Genomic DNA, 7443 nt, shown 5'->3' on the forward strand with positions numbered 1-7443 from the left:
AACTAACAACGCCATGGCTAAAAATGAAAAAGACAAACAGACAAATAATAGTACACATGACACAAGATAGAAAACTAAAGACTAAGCAACACGAACCCCCCACAAAAACTCGGAGTGATCTCAGGTGCTCCGAAAGGGTAAGCAGATCCTGCTCCACATGTGGCACCCGTCGTGTTGCTCATGTTATTACAGACCCGGTAAATAGTCTAATTCGGTAGGTCCCATTCATGAAAAGGGAAGGGGATTGTAGTTACGACGTAAGGAACATATCCGATATCATCTGTGAAGCGGTTGTTCCATAACGGTAAACTAGGTGACCCTAAAAGTCCTGAAATCCTACCAGGTACTCAAAAACAACAAACTAGACAAATCCGTGGACGCAACTTTATCGGCGATATAAGCGAGACATTGAAAAAAAACCTACAAGTCTGTATGTAAGAGTTGCTTACAAAGTTCTCGAAGCTCTGTCCAGTCCCGATGTTCTAGAAGAACCAGTGTCAGACTTTCATAATGTTCCAGTCCCTGTTGATAGTCAAGGCCAAATCCAACTTCATGTTAACACTTATCGTCTGATACTTGATATCTATCAAAATAAAATGAATCAAGACATCAACATCAATCACATTGGAAGGACTCATGTACTAGGAAAGCCACGAAATGGTCAATCCCAAGTTATAAGAGATTTGTTTCGGACAGGAAGAAACATCTGTTTTATCCCAATAATAAGTTACTTAAATATTATGAAAATGGTACATTTATCACGGAAAATTTGATCACATTTAGAACTACGTTTGTAGAAACATTAGCCCTGATGAAATATAGGGGTAACATAAATGCATACTGGACTGCTGATGAAAAAATATTTGCCAAAAGAACCGAAAAAAAGCAGGAAAAGAATTAAAATTAGGGCTCTCCAGCGTCCAATGAGAGACCAAGATGATCTATCTGTGATGCATGCTAGTGAACAGACCCCTGATGAAAGACCATAATTAGTTCATTTTTTTCCCTGACAAATGACGAATTCCTGTGTTTACTGCGACAATTTCTGTTCATAATTGTTTGGAATTCTGTTGTTTCATTCTTGATGAAAGTTAACATATTATGTCAACAGTTGTGTTCAAATTTACCAAAACCAACTTATAGTACATTCTGTTTGTTGTATAACCATCCGGCCTTATACTATGGCATGCGACAGCAACTTAAAACGTTCGAAAAACAGTATCTCTCCTCGAAAGTATTTTTCTTTACATTTCTATATTTATAACAAATTAACCCGTTTGAAAATATTTTCTTTTTGCTGATTCACCAATAAACTTTAGAAAGAATAAAGTTTATAAGTGCCGACGAAAAAAATCATACAATTAAAAGCGAAATCGCATATTTTAAACAAACGTGTGTATATGCATACTCATGCACGAAAATCTAACAACAAAATGTATTTTGTAAGTTATTGACAACACTTACAATGCCTTATCTAAAGTCCAAATTTGTTTTCTATTGTGGGTTGTTTTTTTATTGATAGATTACTGTCTCAATAAAATATATCAAAACGTGTTCCTTTGAATGCGAATATGCACTAAAAGTTATTCTTTTAAACAAGTGGCATCGTAAATCATGTAATTTTGTACTAGTGAAAAAGTTATTTCAGACCAGTTAATAGTATGTTTGGAATTAGCATTCCTGTCTACATATCAATTAGACTGTCATGATATACTTACTATTATTCTAATTATTCACCATTATCTTTCTTTTATAACTCAAGTCTTACATTGACAAAATGTTTGCCTCATTCTCACTCTTTGAAAAATAAAGCAGGTCAATTTATTAAAGTTGTTGATTTCAACAGCGATGTAGGACTTGTTTGTTTGGGTTCACATGTACTCTGCGTTTCATTCAATTCAGTTATTTTGAAGTAAAATTATGTTGCGGTATAAGTATTATTTGAATTTCGATCTTCACCATATTTCGCTTTATTTATATTCTAAAATCTACCACAAGTTCAAAATAAGAAAGTTGTTAAACTATCTTCATCATCCCTAATTATGTAATTTAAATATAAATCCCATATCCTACAAAGGAGGGACGAAAGATACCAAAGGGACAGTCAAACTCATAGATCGAAAATAAACTGACAACGTCATGGCTAAAAAAGAAAAGGACAAACATACAAATAATAGAACACAAGACACAACCTAGAAAACTAAAGACTAAGCAACACGAACCAAAAAAACTAGAGGTGATCTACAAAATTGACTTCCCACATCTGTTTGAATTTTTCTCTTTCAATTCTGTTCATAAATTGTGATATTTTGTATATATCTTTTCATTTTGTTTCTATGATGATGATGATGATGGTGTTGTGTATGTATTCTCATGTATGTATTGGTCGTTTGGCTGCAATTTGATGTAACTTATATGTACTATAACAGTAAAGAAGACTAATGGGTAGCTATAGATTCATTTTATTTGACAAGAAAAGAAGTCTTTCAGATTTCTCGGTCTAGTTCATATTACGAAATATGTATAACTAACTTCCAGTCTACTTGATTAGTCTTTTCACTTTATCTTCTATATTAATTTTATTACGATAGATGAGATCAGGAAAACCTAGCCAACGCCCAGGGACCCTTTATTTTAACTTTTGACGATTTTTATTTGAAAATTGACGCTTTAAGCCCTGCGTTCATATCGAAGATGATATTATTCTGGGAAATGCTTTTGATAGCACATTAAATTAATTAATATCAGGGAAGTCTACAAGATTATCAAGTTTTATGAATATTGAAAGACTAGTGAGGTATCACTTTTTTTTCAGCGTTCTGCGGTAGGTTTTTATTGTACATTATGAATATCAAACTGACACGTTGTGCCCTTCATAAACATAGAAGACGAAAATGTTACCAAAATTCTATTTGATTTATCTCATATCCGTATATTTTGATGTATAATTTTATGAAGATCGAGATATCAGGAAGATTTAGCCAACACCCTGGGTCTTCTTTTCTATACTCAACTTAAATATTTTGTCAATCGAGGATATCCTTTTTCTGGAGGCTGTCCATAGTTTTTTCTAGTTATGTTTTCAAATCGTACTAGAGAGGCCGTTTATTTTTGTTCCTTGAAATATCATCTGTTAAATGTACATCTTTGATTATACGATTGTACTGTGGTTTCATTAATATTCGTAGGATACCAATTTTCGTGGATTTCGTGGGTACAGGGCAACCACGAATTTAAATGTTCAACGAATTACAAATTTTCTAAAGGAATGTATGCAGACTTTGCCAAAACAGCGAAATTAAATATCCACGAAAATATAAGTTTTCCTCAATCCACGAAAATTGGTATCCACGAAAATAAATGAATCCACAGTATGTCATTGATAAAAATCTATATCTTATAAAGAAAATATTCGATTTACATAAAGATTATATTTGAGCGCAACTATAATTTACGATTACTTGAATTGGTCCAAAAAAGATTTTTCTATTTCTCTTCTTTACTTCTTTTAAATATAACTATCATGCTTTTTATGTTACCGAATGTTTAAATTTCTATTATATTCAGCTAAGAATATTTGATTATCGAACCAATTATAATTTTGAATATCGAATAACGAATAACGAACCTATCGCTCACTTCACATATATCAATGAAATATGATAAAAAAATGACACACAAAAAGTTCAGTTTGAAAAAATATGCTTTAATAAATGTACTCGTTATTATCATAAGAACTATGATATATTTAACATATTTGTAACGACCAAAGCGACTCAATTGTTCGATTAGTAAATGCAAATATTATCCATTACACAAAATGACAATATGATATCATTCTCTTGACTTCATACTTGTCTGATTTTATCATTAGTAGACATATTGTTTTTCGTTAATCACTTGTCACAGTACAAAATACGAACGTCACCTTTTGGGTTACATAGATATTTCGATGTTATCCATTATTTTTATTGCTTTTTGGTTTAAGGATGTTCGCTCCTCTTGTTTTTGAATTTTTGCCAGATATTCGGAATCCTCTGGTTTTATCCATGTAGAGCCATTAAAAAATTTGCCCACTAACCCCTACTTTTCTTTCCGTAATTTGATTACATATAGTTTAAAATGCCATCTTTGAAAATCTTATAAAATCCTTGTTATTTTTTCATCGTTTTTGAAAGAAAAAAGGTGTCAATGTTAAATGTATGAAAAATCTAGAGAGAAGTATTTCCCGCCAAATTTTCATTGGCTTATATCTCGGAAACAAGCACACGGACCCTTCATTTTTTTCTGCTTTTTTAGTTTCTTTATTTATATACTATCAATTTATAACAGTCTTTTAAAAAGCTTGTTATTTTGAAACAGAGTAGCGAACATCCTTAAAATACCTTCCAGCCCGTAATATCTATATTGAAATATATTTACATGATATACGTTACCAAAGTCAAGAAGTTGTGGGTCATTAACGCCGTAACAAGAAAACCATAAATTATAACACACAAAATGAAAACAACTGATTCATATAGGTTTTATTGTATTAATTTCAAAATGTTATAATTTAAGAACATGCACTCCGTAAACAAAGCTCTTATCTATCCTATTACGAAGTTCGTGATTTGATTGTGTGCCACTGAAACAGTAAGTGTGTTTTTCTTTATTTGCCAAAAATTAATGGATCTTTAAACATGTTAAATGTTCTAATTTGAAAACGGATCCCAAAATTCAAATCTAAATACACGGTCCGCTTTGGCATATTAAGAACCGAAATAATTCAATTTTATTTAAAATCAAACAATGTTTAAAACTTAATTTTTGGACCTCAATGTAAACCTATTTAAAATCCATAATCTTAAACACAGTTACAGCATCAGCATGATAAATAACCCTAAGAGTCCAAGACTTTGAATTAGACCTCTTTGAAATGGATCGACAAATAAGTAATGTATACAAAGTATTGGCAAAGTTTTGTCCCACTAATTACTAAACAAATTAGAACGATAACCCCAAGACCAATACCAACCTTCGTTTGGTTTAATTTCATAGAGATCGATAGACTAATACTCAAGCCATTGTTCAGAAACCAGAAAGTCATCTTTTTAGCCCTTTTACAATACTTAACCGTTTAGGTCAAAACTCCGAAACTTAATTCAAAACTTCCTTTTGAGTTATGGAACCTTATGGTGTAACACCACTAATTCGGGCCCAGTCAGAAAGCACATACCAGAAAGTAGTACATATTTAACACAACATAGTTCCTACGCATGAGTGTAACTTTCAAAATATGTAGAATATTTAGGTATTTTTGGTATCAAATGAAAGCTGAAGGACTGGTGATAACTGCAATTATAATTTTGAATATTAAAAAAACTGCACCAAATTTTACAAAGAGGGTACATTTTGTCTGTTTGTCAGATCTGAAGAACCTGTTTTTGGTACATCCGAAGTTCCGGGAACCAGTTCTTTCTTATTTGCCATTAAAGGTATGTTGATTTTTTCAGTACAAGAGACCATAGAGTGTTGCTTTGACATGTAATGAGGTACTTTATTTGAACAAAAGAGTTGTGCCTGCTTGATATGGAGGGAATTTAACATAGAAAGCAATGGGGCCATGAATTAATGGTATACGTCCTTATGGGACAATTTCATAGAGATCTAAACACTTATATTCAAGTTAATATCCGGAAACCAAATGTCTAAAAGATTATCTAAAGAATTTTATACATAATGTGTCCATTCTTTCCCGATTTATGCATCAAACATATGTATGGTTCAAATAAAGACGTGGTCGATCATGATCTGAAACCAAAGAAACACCAATCGGATTTTTGCTTTATTAGATTATAATAAAACTTGTTATTACATGAATTATGTTTTCATAGTATTGTTAACTTCAGAATGGTTAATATCTAAATGAGAAAAACATTTGCTTGCAGGAGAAATTTCTAGTAAAGAAATGCAAAAGTGTATATCAAGTTATATTCCAAATATTTGATAGTGCGTGCAGTGTCATTCAACATTATACAGCAATGGCGTCACATTTTGTATTTCATAATGGAAAAGTGTACAGACGTCTTGCACAAGATGATAATCCTGAGTATGGATTATCAGCTAAAGACTATTATCTTAGGGAGCGGTCGACGGTAACAGCTGCTTATCATGTTGCATGGGGTAGCCATTATAAGATGAAAAGGGATTCAAAGTATATTTCCGCGTGTCTGACCTATGAGGACGCCTTAAATTTTTCAAGGAAAAAGTAATATTATAATGGCCATATTGTTAGCATCGATATAATTGGTGTTCCAATGGACGTTCCGCATATATACAATGCAGACGTGAGGCAACAACTAAATAATGAACAGAGCGAAGTGAATCCGGTAACTATTTCGAATTTCGATTCATTTGCAACGGAAAGAAATAAATATTAAAATATTAATATATTTATTTTTTTACACGGCATTAAAATTGAGGTCATGATACTTGCGTTCGTATTCATATTCTAGAAATTAATGTAAATTCGTTTTTTTTTAAATTAAATAAGATTTGGAATATACGTCAACAAGAATCAAATTAATCTTCGTGGGCTACAAGCGATGCTTTGAACCCCGGCTAGTGTCAGGCTGTAGTTAAAACGAATTAACCTACTCGTGACTACTAGTTACGTAGAGATTACAATGAGTTATTAGGTCGTGATAACAAATAAGTCATGAAGACGACTTACCTTAGTTGTCATGGTGGTAACATGTTACTAAGTCGTAAAAAACCCATCCGTCATAATTATTGATAATGACCACAAATCAATAACAAAATGTTAAATAGACATATGTCACAATTTGTCACACACATTCATTCTCACTAATTCAGTTTACTTAATCACAGGACACAATCCAGGGCAACACAAACAACAAACAGATAGTCAGTTTTAAAGTAATTCGCTGTAGTTATTTGCCATCATTGTTTTATCTTTATCTTTTGGTTAATATTTTTCTCATTATTTATCATTCCATATTCTTACTTTTCTGAATAAGGGAGCACAAGTACATTTGTATTCTGCATGAAAAGAGTATTCTTATTTTAATAAAACTACGACATTTAAGTTCAGAAATTACAGACAAAAGAAGTAGAATATATCAAAAGAGAACAAATAACTAAACATCTACCTGATAATTTTGTAACTGCAACAGCTATCCATTTTTAAACCGATTACAAGAACTTGCTTAGTCTACTTAATGGTAGGCATCTTGGACTTTTTGTGCTTTCTCTGTCGTTTGTATGGTTGTTATTTTGTGTGTGTGTGTGTGTGTGTTTTTTTTTTTTTTCCATACCACATTTGTAATGGGAATGCAAGTCCGGTTAAACACTGTCTGCATATTCCGATTGTTTTCTGGCAGAACAGAACCGTTTACTGTTTTTCATTTCTATTTTATATAATTACTACGAATAAAAACC

At 32.0% G+C, this 7443-nt stretch overlaps 1 long non-coding RNA gene across 1 annotated transcript; it reads left to right on the forward strand.

The window, feature by feature from the left end:
• Positions 1-4502: 4502 nt before the first annotated feature.
• On the forward strand, positions 4503-6430 carry LOC127732170 (uncharacterized). Its single transcript, XR_007996102.1, has 2 exons — positions 4503-4635; positions 5931-6430. It is a non-coding gene; the product is annotated as an uncharacterized LOC127732170 (long non-coding RNA).
• Positions 6431-7443: the final 1013 nt, after the last annotated feature.

The sequence above is a fragment of the Mytilus californianus genome, unplaced genomic scaffold (assembly GCF_021869535.1).
Source record: "Mytilus californianus isolate M0D057914Y unplaced genomic scaffold, xbMytCali1.0.p SCAF_22, whole genome shotgun sequence".
Lineage (NCBI taxonomy): Eukaryota > Metazoa > Mollusca > Bivalvia > Mytilida > Mytilidae > Mytilus > Mytilus californianus.